We start from the raw sequence: 19,101 nt of genomic DNA on the forward strand, positions 1-19,101 counted from the left end.
TTAATTCTTTGATTATAATTATAGCCTTTGCTGATAATTTAGAGTTTCTGTTTTTCTTTTCTTAGTTTATATATAAATTATAATGTCTGGAACTTGATCGCACAGAATATATTTCTTTATAAGAATATTATGTGTATGCTGTTTGATTACGCCAATGACAAATATAACCACCCCCTCTCTTCCCGTGGGTGTCTTAAGAGGCGACTAAGGGATAACACAGTTCCACTGCCACCGTGGAACCCAAAAAGCCGACCGAATGCGGGATAACCATCCAACTGTTGGTTTTGAAATACACAGGCCGAATACGGGTAGCAGCGTCTTCGGTGCGACAAAAACCCTACTCTTTAAAACCCTAGTTTATTTAGGACGCGATTCAGGTTCCTTGCCCACACTTACCTTAGATATTCCTTTGTCTGTATGAGTGTGGTTTGAATAGCCTAAAACTCAGTATGTGGATGTCACACGTCATATCATTTTATAGTCTTCGCTACTTGTCCAAGCGCTTCCTAAAAATTACATTGAACTAGCATAAACTCGCGGATCTATATAATTATATTGAGTTTGAATACGTGTGACATAGCTTGATATTTGTGGTTATTTTGCGTATTTACTCTTGAGTAGTTCCGTACTATTATGTACCATTCATACTGTTATGAAGATAACAAAATTATAATAAAACATCTTTTTCAGATTTTATCGCGGTTTATTAGGTTTTTTAGATGCCCGACGTTTCGGATACTTTATTTATTATAGTAACCATGGTCACGGGAAAATCATTAGTCCTATCCTATCCTAGTCCTAGACCGCGATAAAATCCGAAAAATGATTTCATTATAATGATTGAAATTCACGTAAGCATTAGAAAATAATTAGATAACACATTCCTTTTTTTAATGCATTCCATTGCAATCCATTGATTAGGCATAAACACAAATGTTTCTACATCAATAAACGATTCGGATCTTTTAAGATCATTTGTAAACATCGAAAAAGCAGGTTTCTTTCAAAATGTCACCTCATTTTGACTTTCATATTCCATATATCCAAATTATACCCAATTAAGTAATATCAACCCTGTGAAAGATGGATGAAATCTTAGTGTAATTATTCCGCTTACACCGTTTGGATCCGGAACATTTATCTCAATGTTTAACCTACTCAAAGAATACATGATCTATACGAAATATGAACATTTTGATAATGAATGATACACATAGACCATCATTTCAGCCTATTAGAGTCTACTGCTGGACATAGGCCTCCACAAGTTCGCGCCAAAAATGGCGTTGAAATTTGGTCCATGGTCACCACGCTGGGCAGGCGGGTTGGTGACCACAGGGCTGGCTTTGTCGCACCGAAGACCCGTCTTCGACCTGTGTATTTCAAAGCCAGCAGTTGGATGGTTATCCCGCCATCAGTCGACTTTTTAAGTTCCAAGGTGGTAGTGGAACTGTGTTATCCCTTACTCGCCTCTTTCAACACTCATGGGAAGAGAGGATGTGGCTATATTCTTAATGCCGCAACCACACTGCTACACGTACACATACACGTGATTCTTAAAATATTTACTTCTAACGAATAGAACTAAAAGATTACATACACGTAAATGTTAGAGAAAATCGAATAGTTAGCTTTATTACGTCAAATTAAATCCAATATGGCGGAAACCGAAGATAGTTGCCAATTATTTTATGTGCTTTACTATTGTGTATCAACATACTGGTAAAAGGGCTTGAAAATGATTATTTTTTATTTCAATACTTCAGTCAGATAATAATAGATGATAGTCCCTTTTATTTGGTTTGAAGCCCTTACATATTATTTTTATTTCCATTCTTATCGATACTGAAATATTGAAAAAGCATGTTTTAAGAAGTTAGAAGTGTATGTAAAAATTTTATTTTAATAATATCATAACAATTGAAAACCTTTTAAGGATTGCGTGTTGCAACAAAATTAAAAACAATTAAATATTAGTACTTTGACCATGCTGTGGTTTCAACAGGTGCCTAGAAGTTATGGGTTGGTTCTCCCAAATATTTGTTTTCAATTTAAATGTATATTCTTCTTGTTTTCGTTACCGTGCCTCGGAGTTAACTTTGAGCTGACCGTCCTGATTGTTACCGTACACACCTGATAGCGATCGCTACCCGAGGTACGGGTGTCGGAATACCCTCGAAACCGCAATGAAGCAGCTGGGTAAATTAAGCTTCAAACCTACTCCCGTACAGGGACGTGACCACCTGATTCATCATCCATTCATCAATAAAATTCATTATTTTAATTAATTATAATAATGTGGCGTTAATACTCTAAGTAACATAGAGGATTCACGTCAAAGTTGTCTTATGTATTTGATTACACACTCGCTGGCTAGCGTCCAACTAATATGAATCACTCCGCGCGATGAAACTAAAGCTTCTGTAATAACTATGTTGTTTAGAGAAAAGTAAGTGGACGCCTTGAGTACATATGCCTTGATGTACCAATAACTATTACTAAGATGTATAATGTTAGCGTAGTCTTACTAAATTATTGTTAGTTAATTGAAGGTTTGAATTCTCTTGTTATTGAAGATATCAGCGCGATGTTACTCGAATTACTTAGTGAGTATTTATTGTCTGCAAGCTTGGTTATTTGTATGTACATTTAGTATTGTATGGTTTAAAGTTTATATGTGAGTGAGAATGACATGTGAGGGAAGGTCATGACCTTACATCATACCTCATGAGGTAAACCAAGCCCAATGAAAGTCGATCTAACACTAAGTTTATTAAGCACAGACGTCATATGTGCCTCATGGAAATCTTAGGTATATGCAAAACAGCAATTTTGTAAGAAACAAAGTAAACTAAAGAAGGTTATTAGATTGCAAAGATAATCACTGTGCTGTATGTGCGGTAACCCACACATACACACACAAACTCAGTGTGTATACGAAGTATATATGTTACAAATTTAATGTAAATAATAAAAAGAGGAAAACGCATAAAAAGGATGTTTCAAAACTGAATAAATAAAATCTTCAAAGGGCAAACCTTATCACAAAGTAATCCTTACCTGATAACCCTGCAGATTGAATACTAAAAAAAAACCGGCCAAGTGCGAGTCGGACTCGCGCACTGACGGTTCCTTACAAACATTATTAAAAAATATTTTTATTATATGATATAATTAGAATTTTATGCTTTTCGCAACTTTTCCTTTATATACGCTATAAGACGTAATTTCAAGATTCTGAGTTCACGGGAAGTACCTCCTATGTTTTGATTCCATTGCGAGTGTCAAAAAATGGAAAGCCCATTTCAGCCCCACAGTGGACAACTGTCTTAAAAAGACTTACTTTGTCCAGAAATCTACCATAAAGAGACATGATTTTTGATAACATTTAAATAAGCGCCACTACAATCAGTAATGTTTCAGTAAAAAAGGGAATTTATTGATAAATATAAAAAAGTTGAGGTTGAAATATTGCCGAAGATAAAATATCTTTACTATGGTCAATCGATCTAAATATCGAAACAAATAAAATAAACTCAGATTAAGAAAAATAATGGGCCGCTGTTGATAATTATATATAGAATCAACCAAAAGAAAACATTTATTATACAACCAATGTATACGTTTGTTACTTTATTCAGTAAATATTTTAAAACAATCATCTATCGATTATTTTTATTTACGTAACCGATTTATCGATTTAATTTTTTTATCAAATTTTAATAAGCTATATTTCAAACACACCTGTAGTTATACTCAATATCTTATTTATAATTAAAAAAATATATATATTTCTGCAATAATGGTGCCATTTTAACTCTTTTTCCAGATATCTAATACTGTTAAGGTTTTAGAATACCCAATTTTTAAGCGGTTTTTTGATGTCCACATTGGGCCTAAGACATAATGGAGAGCGTACATTCTCCTTTGCAGCATAAATGGCCATATCTTTTGATTGCGTTGGCTTCAAAGTTTGATATTTTTTTAGTATTTGATATGAATTTCAGCTTGATACCTTTACGCGTTCCTGAGAGAAAGGGTCTTGAGAGACAGACGGACAACAAAGTGAACCCTAAAAAAAGAACTAGAAAGATAAATAAAATTAAAACAGTAATGTATTTTCATAAAAAAACATATAACTAATATTACAACATGATTTTATATCTTTACATATACATATACATATAAATACTCTATCACATATCTGTATTAATCAAAATACCGCTTTCAATTATATCTTTCTATTAATTAATATTATACAATTTAGCCAAATCATTAAATTATTGACATTATTTTAAAAGATAAGGCTATTTTAAGACCACGATTTAATTAATACTTAGCAGTCAATAACTCTTGCACTATCTGTGACGTCAGCTTTTCAGCTAATTAGGTCGAGATGGTGTACCTCTAAGCGATACTCCTGATGCCTAGACGGTTGTGCTTGAGCACGTATCTATTAAGTAAACCGACTTGAAGCTTCATAATAGATTCAAGAATTTCTAGCAAGCGTAGATTCAAGAAGCTGTATAATTAAATTTAGTTTAAAAGTATTTTAATAGAGTTTCCTTGAAGAAGATAATTCGAACAGTACAACAGGACAGTTAGGTGTAAATTTGTGTTTTATTAATCTATTAATAGTACCAAATTTAGATATGTAAGTTGAAGCCTATTTAATTATACTTTTCTTAATATTCTATATATAATTATTATGCTGTTTAAAATTAGTTTTTAGACACCGTCGTAGTTTAGTAATACTAAGAGCTAAACTTCAACAAATAACAAGTAATTAATACAAAATTATACAGTACGGTGTTGCTACGCTTTCCACTCACGTAGAACGACGGGCAAATTATGGTAAGAAAATATTAAATTGTTATTATAATTAATATTAAGAGTAGCACCAACGTGAACGATCTTATTGTAGTATTGAGGCAAGAAAGTCTCTCTACTCTTTTTTTCAAATACTTTTTCCAATTAAGAAACAATTTTAAAACGTAATTACACGAACTTACAGACAAGATTCATTGCAATGCTTCCGCTGAACACGAGATGGTACTTGAAATCTTGAAGCAAATTTCTCGGTTTCAAGTTCAATTCAAGCAAATTTTTTTTATCGAGAATATTACATATTTATTACGTTTCATATCTGGCGCATTTCTACAAATCATAACCGAATGAATGCTAATGGAAACGTAAACTCTTATTTGTCACCGAACACAATAAAAAGACAAAAAGAAACTTGCATCATAAAATTCAAAACAGTTCATAACTGAATTATTTGATAAAAAAAAAAAAAAATCGCCTATAATAGGATAAAATGATGGTACTATTACTCAGATGTTATCAATTTTATTGCGACCTATAAATGTCCAACGAGCTCGCGCCAAACCTTGGCGTGAATAACTTGTTCTTCGCTCATAGAATTTTAACGTTTTCTCTCTTACAATAAAAACTGTAATGGCGTTATTAGATATCTGCGAATTATTGCCATTGGTTTCCTTTCTTCTATACTTTTATAGTTACTATGACGTTTTACTTATTTTTGTTTAGAAACGTTGGTGTTAGCTGAGACAGCTAAAATACATTTCAATTGTATTTTAAAGTTAATTTCTTTTTTGTCACAAAAGCATTTCTTGTACTTTAGTTTCGATTAAGTTGTATTATTACAATTAATAGTTACAGGTTTTGTGGTAGTTTATGTTTAAGACGTGATAATTTTAAATTTTCTGTCTTCTGTTTCAGGTTTATGATTGCAGGGCGAAGGGTGCAGTCTCATTGACAAGCTTCTGTTTTCTGAGTTAGAAACTCTTAAAATAAAACGTAAATGATACGTCACTTTCTTCTTGAGTTTTTTCTTATTTGTTAAAGAAATTAAAAATATTTTTAATTTATTACAATGAAACATACATTAATATGATTGAATTAAGTTTTAACCTTTAAGAATTACATTTTACGTAACTAAAATTTATTTAAAATTAACACTACCAAGTTTACACCTAGTAATTTGTATTAAGCCATTCTCTGTGTCATTTAGTCGGCTTCAAATAACATTTTAGATGGCGTAACCCCTTTTCTATCACCACATCTATTTTCGTCACACATCTGACGCCGTTCGTCGATAATTTAATTAACATCATCAACGAAAGGGCCTCCCACTAGGAGGGATATTTTGGTTCCTTCACCTCATACTTGTTATGTGTTATGACTTGGTTTTTAGACAACTTTTTATGTCAAGCAAACCCATTCCCGCAATTTCGTTTACGACGACATGTTTTTGGTTTCTTTCGCTCTCCCAAGGGAACAATACCGAATTTTTGGGATACAGACTATCTGCTGCCTTAGCCCTTATAATGAAATCTAAATATAGATCATAATTGACCATAGATTTATGTATACAGTTTAAAATAGCTAAGATAAATAGAAAAACCAACCGGACAAAAGTGTCACTTGTCTATGGAAATTACAAAGTCTTTACTAAAAACGAATAGGGTTTTTTAAGAAGAGATAATCGAAGAGTAAGGGAAGTAAAGAGAGTTAAAAATGTTAATAATGTAACTAAATACATGTAATAATGCAAAGTGTAAGTATTTCTTGAGATGAAAACTTTAATACTTAATAATGTAAAATGCTTCTTTTTACGACTATTTCGAGCCACTTAAGGCTTCCTACGAGCTTAGCGTGTTTTCGAGCCAAGTCGAACTAAACGATGCGAAACGAGTGGTGAGAATGGTGTAATTGGTTTTCGTGAGACAGTTCTAGCTAATTTTATTGATACGCAATATATCATATATATATATATATATATATATATATATATATATATATATAATCACGCAATGCTAAACAAGAACCACACAAACACTAAATATGTTGCAATCTAATATATAAAATTCTCGTGTCGAGGTGTTTGTAGTTAAACTCCTCCGAAACGGCTTGACCGATTCTCATGAAATTTTGTGTGCATATTGAATAGGTCTGAGAATCGAACAACATCTATTTTTCATCCCCTTAAATGTTAAGGGTAGTCCAACCCTATTTTTTTTTTTTTTTTTAGATGAATCATATATTTTTTATTTTAAGAGTTTCTATTTGACGTTGAAAAATACATAGAACCCTAAATTTTCACCTTACTACCACCAACCCCTATTTTTAAATAGCGTTTAGCGGTAAGACAACGTTTGCCGAGTCAGCTAGTAATTATATAAAATGACTTTTTTTGGTTTAAGCTCAGGGTTTAAGGTTAAATTCTCTCACGATTACAATTTCTTTATTTTATACACAAAGCAAGAATACGAAGTTAATAATAGTCAATTTCATTCAATTCTTTCCCCAAATCGAGCGTATTTCGACAATACATTATTGTGATCGAAATAACCTCATTATCAGAATATTCGCCCATTCTAACCCCAATAATAATAAATAATGGATGGAAATTTTGTTGGTGTAATCTGATAGAATTTTTTGCAGATTAGCCGTGCGTTGCCTTGGGAAATTGAATCTTAGTTATTCCATCTATAATGATAATTATTTCGTCTAATAAATAGTAAGGATTTTGATAATTTGAGTAATTAATGGACTTTTTACGAAGATATCTCATAAGTATGATTAAAGTATTTGAAAATAAAATAATTATTATTTAATTTAACCATTTAGTTTTGGAGAGCTATAAAACTGATTTTACGCTGGATGGGAAAAAATGATATATCTCAAAACTAACTTAACTTAAAACGCATACATAGACTTTGTGAAACAGTTGACTGATAAGACGTAGATTCGTTTGCCATATAATTTAATTTACAACCGAATAAAGCCGTTTGATTAACCAGTATGCGTATATGTAGTATATAACTACATACTATATATGTGTATATATATCGTTTTATTTATGTAGTTACTCACACAGGGTAACTAGAAAATAGGATTAAGTACAAATAAACTTGCAACTCAGTTGAGTGAAAACTGTGTAGTTTAAGAGTAAGCACAACTTTACGGATATCACCGAACTTCCGTACCTGAACTAACTTGCTTTTAAAGGATATTTATTTCGAAAGTGCTGTGTTTTTGAAATGTGAAATTTTACAGTTTTCTTTAAAATATTTTTTATGTTTTGTTTTCTAATGTTTACGCGAAGATTTTTTGGATTTATTTTTTTCTTAGACCAATCCTCCCGTGACAATTGTGACTGTAAAGTACCCGATACGTCTGTCATTTAAAAAACTTAATAAACCGCCATAAAATCCGAAAAAAAATTTGTTTCATTATAACATTTTTATGTTATTGCTTTGTATTAGAACAGTATAAATAAATGAAACTTAATCTTAACTGAAATTTATTTATTTACTTATGTATACAAATCCTTTTTTACATATTTAAAATTATATTACAGAAAATGAGAATATTTAATGCAATATCTAGCACCTTTTTACCCGAACCGCTACGCGGTTTAAATCCGACTTTCTCGCACTAAGCGCTTCCTCGTTCCTAATACGCACCGCAAAAATTTGGAGGAACCTTCCGACTTCCGTTTTTCCAACTTACTATAACTTGGGTATCTTTAAATCAAGAGTGAATAGGCATCTTCTAGGCAAGCGCGCACCATCTTAGGCTGCATCTTCGCTTGCCATCAGGTGAGATTGCAGTCAAGCGCTCTTCTATACATTTATTTAAAAAAAAAAAACTTTTCTTATATTAAATTTAACATTTATTAAATTTGAATCATAAATCAATGTAAATAAATTTATACCAAGCAATAGCAGCAATCTGAGTGAAACGTGTTGGTTTTCATATGCCATTTTTTGATAACGCTCGGCATGCGACTAAAGTACTTTGAAATTTTGTTTTCGTCATTACCTTAACTGTTTTATTTATTTTTGTTCTAAGAACATATTATTAAAAAAAAAAAAAAACAATATAATAAATAATTTGTTCATACTCATTGGCCCCGACTAAGATGACAACCCTGTGGTGGGGGCACAGAAATAACAAAACTCGAACACAAGCGCCCTGTATACAGCAAAAGGCAATACAAAGAAATATTTATAATCGCGTATTCACTTTTTGTTATACCCGGCAGACCTTTCCTCAGAAGTGGGGTAGCACGGGATATATTCGAAACAAACTATTGTTAGATACAATTATGAACTATTGACATCGGTTCTATATCCTCATCACCATACCCTACCCTAATCTGCTTGTCTATTACTGACATCTCCCCATAAGCATAATATTATAGCAACATGAAAGAAGTTCATTTGAATTCAAAGAGCATAAAAGACTTGATTTTCGATGAGCCAGATCAAAGCCTAACATCTTTCTTAGAAGCATGATTCGTAACCCACCGAATATTGGTTTAACTAATGCGCATTAACTAAAGTAATGGACCATCAAAGACATCGCTACCCTACATCTTAACTGCGCTCAATTGATACGATGAGGGTCAATTATTCGATATGTTCAAAACTTCACATGGACATTCAAGCTTAATTCGACTTTGTGTCATTGTGATAACACTTATAATATTATTTTTGATTCGTGTGCTTTGTAACGTTATTCTTTTAATGTGATCGGTCAACTAATGTTGCACTGATCGTAAAAGGGTATAACCAAAAATGATGGTTATGACAAACCGTATAATGTTTACAATCTTATAACAATAAATTCGGGATAAAATGCAATTTTATTGTTTCGTTACGGTACAGATTTATTAAATGTATTGTCAATTATTGTAATTTGTGGAATTGTAACTTTATTACGCTTTTTATGATGACATCGTTGAAGGGTCGTTATTGCCATGATTTAGGCATTAACTTGATGTAATAAAATAATGAAGAATTTGTTGTTTATTTTTCATGAGTCCTGTTATAATGTAATGAAAGTACCATATTATAATCACTCGAGTTATTTCAGTAATGCAGTGCTCTCGAATTTTCAACGAACGAATATTGAACTAATAACGTATGTACAAACTTTGCCAATTTTCAGAAATCGCTTAAAAGTAGCAAGCAGTGCAAAATTTCCGACGTACAAATTTTAAGTAGATTGAGTAGCTATCGTACTAAAATTACCTGTCAACACAAAAGTGTAAAGAACAGTCACGCAACTACGACAAAAAGTTACGATGTCTATCATAAACCATTGCCACGCATATCCTATTGTAAATGATGAAAAACAAGAAGGAATAACTTCATCACTTTATCATCACTTTACCCTATCGCAGTCCACTGCTGAACACAGGCCTCCGAAAGTTCGCGTCAAAAATGGCGTAAATTCACGTGTTTTGCCCATAGTCACCACTTTGGGCAAGCTGAAAGCACCAAAGAGGCTGCTGCCTGTCTTCGGCCTGTATTTCAAAGCCAGCAGTCGGATGGTTATCCCGCAATCGGTCGGCTTTTTAAATTCCAACGTGGTAGTGGAACTGAACTGTGAAAAGAGAGGGTGGTTATATTCTTTCCTGCTGTAACCGCACAGCAGAAGGAATAACTTAATTGGACTACTTTTGTTTTAATGAAAAGAATTATTACTGAATATTGTCTACGAATTCTAACAAGTCTCTTCAATGAATATCTCCTCATTTCAAGGCCAAAAACTAGATTATTACAGAACTTCAATTCTGTCTTAGAAACAATTTCCAACTAAAACGTCTGAAATGAATACACATCAACGCTATGAAGATTTAACTTCACGACTTAGGGGAGGCGTACTGGGAGGTTCTTTTGTTCACAGAACCAGAACTGCGATTAAGCGGTAAAACGTTGGTAGCATTCTTGACACTGTTTCACTAAGAGACTATCCGTGCATTAAATATATGCAAATAATTGTTTATTAATTTTTTTTTAAACGAGCATATCATATTATTTAATTTTTTATGAGTGCTAGTTACGTTTTACGTACTTGTAATATTATTTTGTCTCTTATCTTGTTGTATTACAGCTGTACTAAGAAAAAGAAATACCTTTGATAATACAAATTGTTTTTTTGTTCGCGTCAAACAAAACGCTTATTTGAGAGAGAAACGAGAACGATCAGAGCTCATTCACCATGCTATTTCAAGTGGGTTAGCGGATATATTAAACCTTACTTAAGATAGAAAAATAACATTGTTCGAAAGTAGTGTTGTGTTCTTGTTGTAGATAAGGAAGCTAGAGCTCCTGGGTCAGGGGAGGAGTCAGGAACGCTATGCTGAAGTATTGCGAACGTTCATAGACTACGGTAATTACTTACCATCTGATGGACCTCTATATAAATTTCTATCTTAGGTAAAGGATTGGAATGTACTATGCCACGTATTCTACTTAAGGTTAGCGATATAATGACTTAACTTATCACCAAGCACAAGATAAAGGGAACACTTTTAGATTTTGAAATAAAAAAGTCACTATTTGTAGCCCGATTTTATTAAATTTAACCTTTGCATGTTAGATTATGCTTTTTAGATGAGTGGACGCTATAATGTATTAAAAATGCATACATATTCATTCTTTTAGACACGGTAAGTATATTCAACTAAAGTTAATAATTTTAAAATGTTACTATTTTCCGAATACTGAGTATTATTTTTTTTATTATGAATATTTATATTCTTTAAAAGATCTGATAAAAATTGTCAGACTTTATATAAGTTAAGAGACGACCTCTTTTTTTTATATCACTAGGTCGGCAAACAAGCTTACGGCTCACCTGATGGTAAGAGATTTCCGTAGCTTATAGACGCCTGCAAAACCAGAAGCATCGCAAGCGCGTTGCCGACCCAATCCCCAATCCCCCCAGGAGCTCTGGTCACCTTACTCACCAACAGGAACACAATACTGCTTGAAAACAGTATTATTTAGCCATGATCTTCTGTAAGGTCGAGGTACTACCCCAGTCTGGCTGCTCCAGATTTTGAGCAGGAAATTCCTGCTGTGCCCTACCATTCTTATTAATTATATTACGAACCTGTATGCAATTTCTCAGGAATAAGGACGTCAACAACAATATAAAGAATATTTGTTTTCGAGTTTGTTCGGGATTTATTTATACAGCTAACGTTATTAAAAGTAAAATGATCGTCATGAATAATCGAATTTATTGAAATAAAAAAATAAAAATAAAATAACAATACTAAATGAAACAATACCACATTTATAAATAAATTGAGATTCATTAATATTTAAAAACCATAAATATTACTCGTCTTTCCGAGAAGCAAATTAGTAATTTCTACCATTTATCGGTAGTTCAAAGAAGTTGTAAAAATAAAGCAGGGTACGCCGTCACATGACTCTTAAGCTGAGGTGTATATTTTTCCTTTTTTGTCGCGTTCAAATGACGTATGTCTGTCTCTTTCTGCGATGTCAGACGTTTCCAAGAATGTCCAGAACATTTTATTGCTCAAATTATTTCAAGACTACACAAGGTTAACGGCTTGTTCTCTAATCTTTTAGGGGACTCAGAAATATCAATTGAGAACACGTTGAACGTATTTGAAACAGAAGATAACAGTTTAGAAGTTGTAACATTTTGGGTAGAATAAAATTAAGAATTACGCGATTTAAAATTATATATTCGTTTTGATAAAGAAAGTAGGTTGCATAGCTTCTATTAGCTTAGTTAAAGAAATAGTATTGTGTATGTGAGTGTTAAAATATGTACCTATGTGTGTACGTTTTTTATGACAAAAAAAAAATGAAATAATAGTCATTTTAAATTGTGTGAAAATACTATTACTATAAAGGTGGAGACTGAAGATTTTATTCAATAGTAAAATTTGGTGAGTAAAACTTACAAAATTGTATTATTTTATTATTAAAAAAATACATATTTATTACTTAAATATAGAGGTTGAAACGTACATGTAGTCTCTTATACTCTTAATAAACTATATTATTGAAAGTATTCAACTTATATACTTATCCAATACGAGAAATGTACATATGTCATTAAGCCTTATTTTCTGAAAAGTGTACACAATCGCCTAAGGTAAACCATTATACTATGAAAAAAAGTGAAACAGGATATATACATGTGGATTTAACCACCGAATTCGTACGCACGAAGGCGTACATAGAAGTGACTCGAAATCCGAAAAACAACGAAATTTTAAGAAAAAACTTTTCAAATAGTAATTTTTAGAATTTGAAAATTCTTTATGCTAAACCCTTTAATAAACCGAAAATGTTGCTTAAAGTTGAAAATTTTCATTTAACTATTTTTTTTTGGTTTTACTGTAATTTTAAAAGTGATATCAAAAATACTTCCTATAATGCGGCCATAATAATAATAATAATAGCTTTATTTGCGAAACTCATTGCAATACAATACGATGAACATTAGATAACAATATTAGTAAATTAAAAAGAAAAAAGAAAAAAAACATCACAACACACAACACAACTAACTATAAATAAAAAGAAATGATAATAATAATAAAAGAAATGGAAGCAATTAATTAAAAATTGACAATAGACATTTAAAATAATACTCACTAATATAGGTATATATCAACACATGTTAAACAAAACACGAATCGAATTCGCTGTCTAGTGATCGAGGAACGTTGCATAAAGTGGACAAGATGTGACTTGATAGAAATACTAAATAATCACTGTGCTTGAAATAATAATTGTCCAGTATTGTTGCCATAAAAGGAATATAAAAAATTGTGTTCAATTCACAAATGGTAGAAGTGTAACTTCTGAAAAGTACCATAAGAGATTTTTTTCACCGTCTTCTTTGCCTGGCTCTTTCCCATTTTATTTGGGGTCGGCCCTCCGTATCATGTGCATCCAGACAACACGGTCCTGTGTCGTCTCTTTGTTGATTTGGGCTTCTTCGAGGTTCTTATTTACTACAGCGCTCCATGTGATTTGGGGTCTTCCTCGTCCTCGGGGCTTAGTTTTGATATCTAGCACTTTTCTGGTCATGTGGTCGGATGGTCGCCTCATAATGTGTCCGTACCACCGCAGGCGGCTCTCCTGTAATTTTTCTGGGATAGGTCTTACTTTAGAGATTTTTTTCACCGAGAATATAAAATACTGTCTAATTTTTTCATCTCACTTTCTCCTATATATTTGTTTTATTTGTTTCTTTGTCGTGACGCAAATCATAACAATCCTAAAAAAGTTTCACTTCAAAACTATTAGTAATACATTCTTTGCGTCACGTAACTTATTGTCATTTCATGTCTCAACTAGAAAAATGGTTAAAAAAATGCTACGAAAATGACAACCACAGTACACAAAAACACTTGCATGTTTAAAATCACGAAGCTTTACCAGTTTCTGAAAGTGACATTTAACTGCGACAACATAAAAATCTCTTCCTGGATTTCATGAAACGTGTTTTTCCCAAACGTCGCTCTTTCCACTGATCCGCATTAAAATAAGTGCAGGAGAGCTCGCGAATCGGTCCCTGGTTTTATAAATAAAGTGCAACAGATGTCATCTGTATCAACGTGGAGCGGAACATCCGGGGATGAAAGGAAATGACGACTGACAATCATAAATCCATTTTAATGAATAGGATTCGTGAATTTGACGTAGCTGGATTTAGTTTTCTCGTTAGCTTCGGGTTAGTCTAAAGTTTTGTTGTAATTTATGGTGTGCTGTTTTCATTTATTTTTTCAGTCTGCAAATAGGTATACCAGTTGTTAATACTAAAAGTGCTTTAAAACTAGGATAAAGTTTTGAACGAGGGGGAGAAGGATGTAAGAACGATAGCTGCCTAAGTATTGCTATGAAACAAAACGCAGCTATAATATTTACCGTAGTCAAATGGGTACAATGGGGAGGCAGGACATTTTGGTTATGGGACTCTTATCCTATTAAATAGATGTATATTTTATCCGTTATATAATTGCAGTATATATGAGGGATAAACATTAAGAAAAAGTTTATTAAGAAGTGTTTGATAATCATTACAAATTATAATTAAATATTGGAAAAGTGATTGAATCATAATTTTTGAAGAAATTGATTATATGTTTGAAAGCGCAATTCTCACGAAAATGTGGTTCGAAATGAAAGATTATTTTTGTTTTTCATAGTCATTTAACGAGCAACGTTTTAAGCTGTATACTATTAACGCAGATGAAACCACGGGATACAGCTATCTTAGATAAAGAAACCTTTTGTTAAAATTCAAGCTCAACGATACTTGTAACTGGAATTATATTCGATTCATAACTTTTGTTAAAAGTTTATATTAATAAAGTTCTTGATTCAGAAATAAACTAAAATTTCCAACGCCAGAAAACTGTTTCAAGGTAAAACAAAGTTAGAAACTTACGTAACTATTTATTATTAATTTAGTTAACTTGATTAAAGACAAGACGCTTTCGTGAATTTTTTATGAAAACTTTTATGAAGTTACGCTCTCTGCGTAACTTCATAAAAGTGGTGGAGAAAAAGGTTTAGTCTATATATCTATAGCATTTTGTTTTTTTTTTTTAACTTTATATTTTCTTTAATGCCTAAATGTACATATAACATATACATTACTAAAAGTATATTTTCATCATCATCATCATCATCATCATTACTACAGCCTATACAGTCCACTGCTGAACATAGGCCTCCACGAGTTTACGCCAAAAAGAGCGTGAACTCACGTGTTTTGCTCATAGTCACCACTCTGGGCAGGCAGGTTGGTGACCGCAGTATATTTTACTTGTCATATAATTTTCCTTAATGACATGACAGCGTGAAATTCGACTTCCTGAAATTTGATTTTGTTGTTCAAACTGATAATGCAATGAAAAGTTATTTAGAAAGAAATCCGACTCAACAAAAACACTGAAGGGGATAATTGACGTCCTCCAGACACGCCAGTCATACTCACAGACTATTTTTGTCGAAGGCGCGGAAGTAGAATATCCTCCGTCTGATATGGTAAAAGAGCAGGAATTGGCCATTGGCCGCCTATCGTTTGTTACCCTAAGGCGATAACGTTGTATCTACTAGTTACCTAGGTTTCTAAATTACTCAAAAGTAATTTAGACACATAATTTTAAAGATATAGAGATATGTATATTTTATATACTTTGCTTAATTAGTACAGTGCTTAGTGTACGTTATTATACGTTTGTTTATCCAAAAAGATCAGCCTGAAATCGGGTTTGCCGCTTACAGATATAAAATAACAACTTTGATATTTACGCCGCAACAGAAATTTTCTATAAGGTATTAACTTATATATCGCGTAATGTAAAAATTACACTGCTTATGTCAACATTTCATTTCGATTGACCGTCATATATCCTACATATTAATACGTGAAGCAAAAACTCTGTACCCCTTTTTACGAAAATTTTGGGAAGTAGTAAATTGGGAGGAGTGTGAAATTTCGCGCACTTATACTTTATATAGAGAAAGAGTGCAGAATGCTATTTTTTTTTAATTATGCATAAAAAATACATAGAATCGATTTCTAAAAAATATTACACGCACTACCATGTATTTTTTTAATAATAAATAAATATATACACAATACACACACGGTCGTCTGTTCCTAAAGTAAACCCACACGCGCGTACTCGTATATACTCGTACTCTTTTGTTTATTATCATAGAAGTATAGTCTTTGACAACAGAACCTTAATAATGCTCAAACTTATAATTTAAATTATGTTTAAATGTAAACCACTAAGCGACCACTAGTATATATGAAATGTAAAGTTTAATCAATACTAATATTGTAAGGAAGATGTATTACGTTTTTTCTAATGTAATGAATGAACTCAATAACGACTGGACCAATATTAAGAATTATTTCACCGTAAGAATACTTCGTTATCACCGAGTGACGTAGACTATATTTTAACATAAAAAAACCAACATTACAGTCGAAACTTTCAAATTGAATTTAACCCAATTTTTTGCCGAAATAAATATAAATATTAGGTTTTAATCGTTTTAATCGTTGTTTTAATCGTTCCAATAAATCTCCGATTATCCGATATTGATCTCCTTAGTAATTTCAATTTAGGACAAAAATGAGACAGCCATTGTAATAGAAATCACACGATACTACACTTTTTAATATAACTTTGAAAAAAATAATTTTATACCACCCTTTCATCTTTACGAAAGGGGATAACAGTACAGAGAATTAAACATATATATACTCATCTATGTATACTCATCTATGTAGGAAATACGATATTTATATTAAAATATAAAAGATGATGATATCAAAGATCCGCCAACCCGCATTAAAGCAGCGGATTAAGCTCTGATCCGTCTCCTACATGGGAAAAGAGTCCTATGCCCAGCAGTGGGATATTACAGACTGAAGCGTGAAGATGTTTCGGGGTTTAGTCCAATATTTTGATTTTACGTATAAATAGCGATATCTCGAATCAGTCTAGAAATAACATTTTCATACAATCGGCAAACTGGGAACTGTTAATATAGAATTAAAAATAACCAAATACAAATAATTTTTTCCATAAAAAATAGCTTATTAGTAACGAGCCTCAATACCTCAATACCTTACAGAAAATGCTTTTATATCATATTTCTTTGTATTTCAACCAATACACTCAGAACTCTCAACAAAGAAATGAAAATTCTTAAGCAAATACAGTATTTTTTTAATAAAAATTGTGGGCTTAATGAACTTAAGCCACTTGCAGATAATGTTTATATAACAGAACTCTATGAAGGCCTTGTTACGTTACATAAAAGCTATTATGCAAAATTGTTTATTCCGAACCGTTCCGTATATGAATAGCTAAAGTATCTTCGTATCCTTTATATTCCTGCCGTTCAATATTTTATCAGAATCAAACTCCAAATAAGCAATCGTGCTATGTATTATTCATGCTATGTATTCGTGCACTGATCAAGCTAGATTTAGTCGTATATTTCGATATTTTGTTGATTATCTTTAATACGAATTTTTATTTTAATTACACTACTTTTGTTACTATATTTCAAAGCAATACCATTGTTTCAAAGGAGTTATCGAGTTTCAATTAAGACATTATCAGTTAGTTTAAATTCTGTAAGTGTAAAAGCGAGCGAAATGAAGCCGTAATCGCGTGATTTGGTGGGTATAATAAATGAAGAAATGTTAGTAGTTCTATCAAGTCAAACCTATGTAAGGTTTTTAAAGCTAAAAACTCCATTGTTACCTGGTTCTGCCTATCAACAGGGATCAGAAAGATCAACCGTAGGAGAAAGACATAGCTTATTTCAGATGACATTCTTCAAGGGTTGTGGTGTTTAAAAATTGCCAGCGCGCACATCTATATAGGCCATATAGATGTTTGTCGTGATCTGGGCGTTTATTTCCGAACCCTCGACACAGGAGTTAATCCTGGGACCGTTGAGTGTGAAGCGTTTATTCAAAAAATAATTATTTGGTTAACTTTAAGGAAGTAACTGCTAATTTTCTCGCTGGTTCTTCTCAGCAGAATCTTCATCTCGAACTGTTTTTAGTTTCTTTTTGTTCATCTAGTGTACCGGTTTTAAGTTGTATGTAGGTTTCAAATATGATATTAGTTTTTTTTTACAATATATGTATTTACAGTTCACAACTTAAGAACGTAATATTATATTTCATCATAAATATTTTCATCAATAAAAACATTAAAGTGATTGATGTTAGAAACAGGAAGATATATTGACGGATATATATACGAACCAATATACTATTGGTTCCTTCGTATATAAAGTATTATTATTATTAAAAAATTATTAAAATATTATTATTCGTAATTGGCCTTTTTGATTATATTTCATTCTAGTTTGTTTTATAATTTTTTTCTGTGCTGTGTACCATCCCTTGTAAATAAATAAATAAAATAAATAAATTATTGTCAAAGTATATTTCTATACATTTTATTTTGTTTGAAATCGAAAGAAAGCTTGATGTGCTAATGACACAAAACCTACCCTTGATACACCGTGGCACTGCAAAAAAGGTATGAAAAAATCGTGTTAGATAGGATTTGATGGTAATACATTGGCATTTTGAGCGTGGCACTGTGAAGCACTTTGCCTCGTTTGGAACAACACGGTTACGTTCTATACGATCCCATTCAGTTATATCATAAAAAAGCTACGTCACAAGGTCACGATGTCCACGTGGTTATATTATCAATTAGCCAGTGTGAACAAT

Source organism: Melitaea cinxia, chromosome 6, assembly GCF_905220565.1.
Source record: "Melitaea cinxia chromosome 6, ilMelCinx1.1, whole genome shotgun sequence".
NCBI lineage: Eukaryota > Metazoa > Arthropoda > Insecta > Lepidoptera > Nymphalidae > Melitaea > Melitaea cinxia.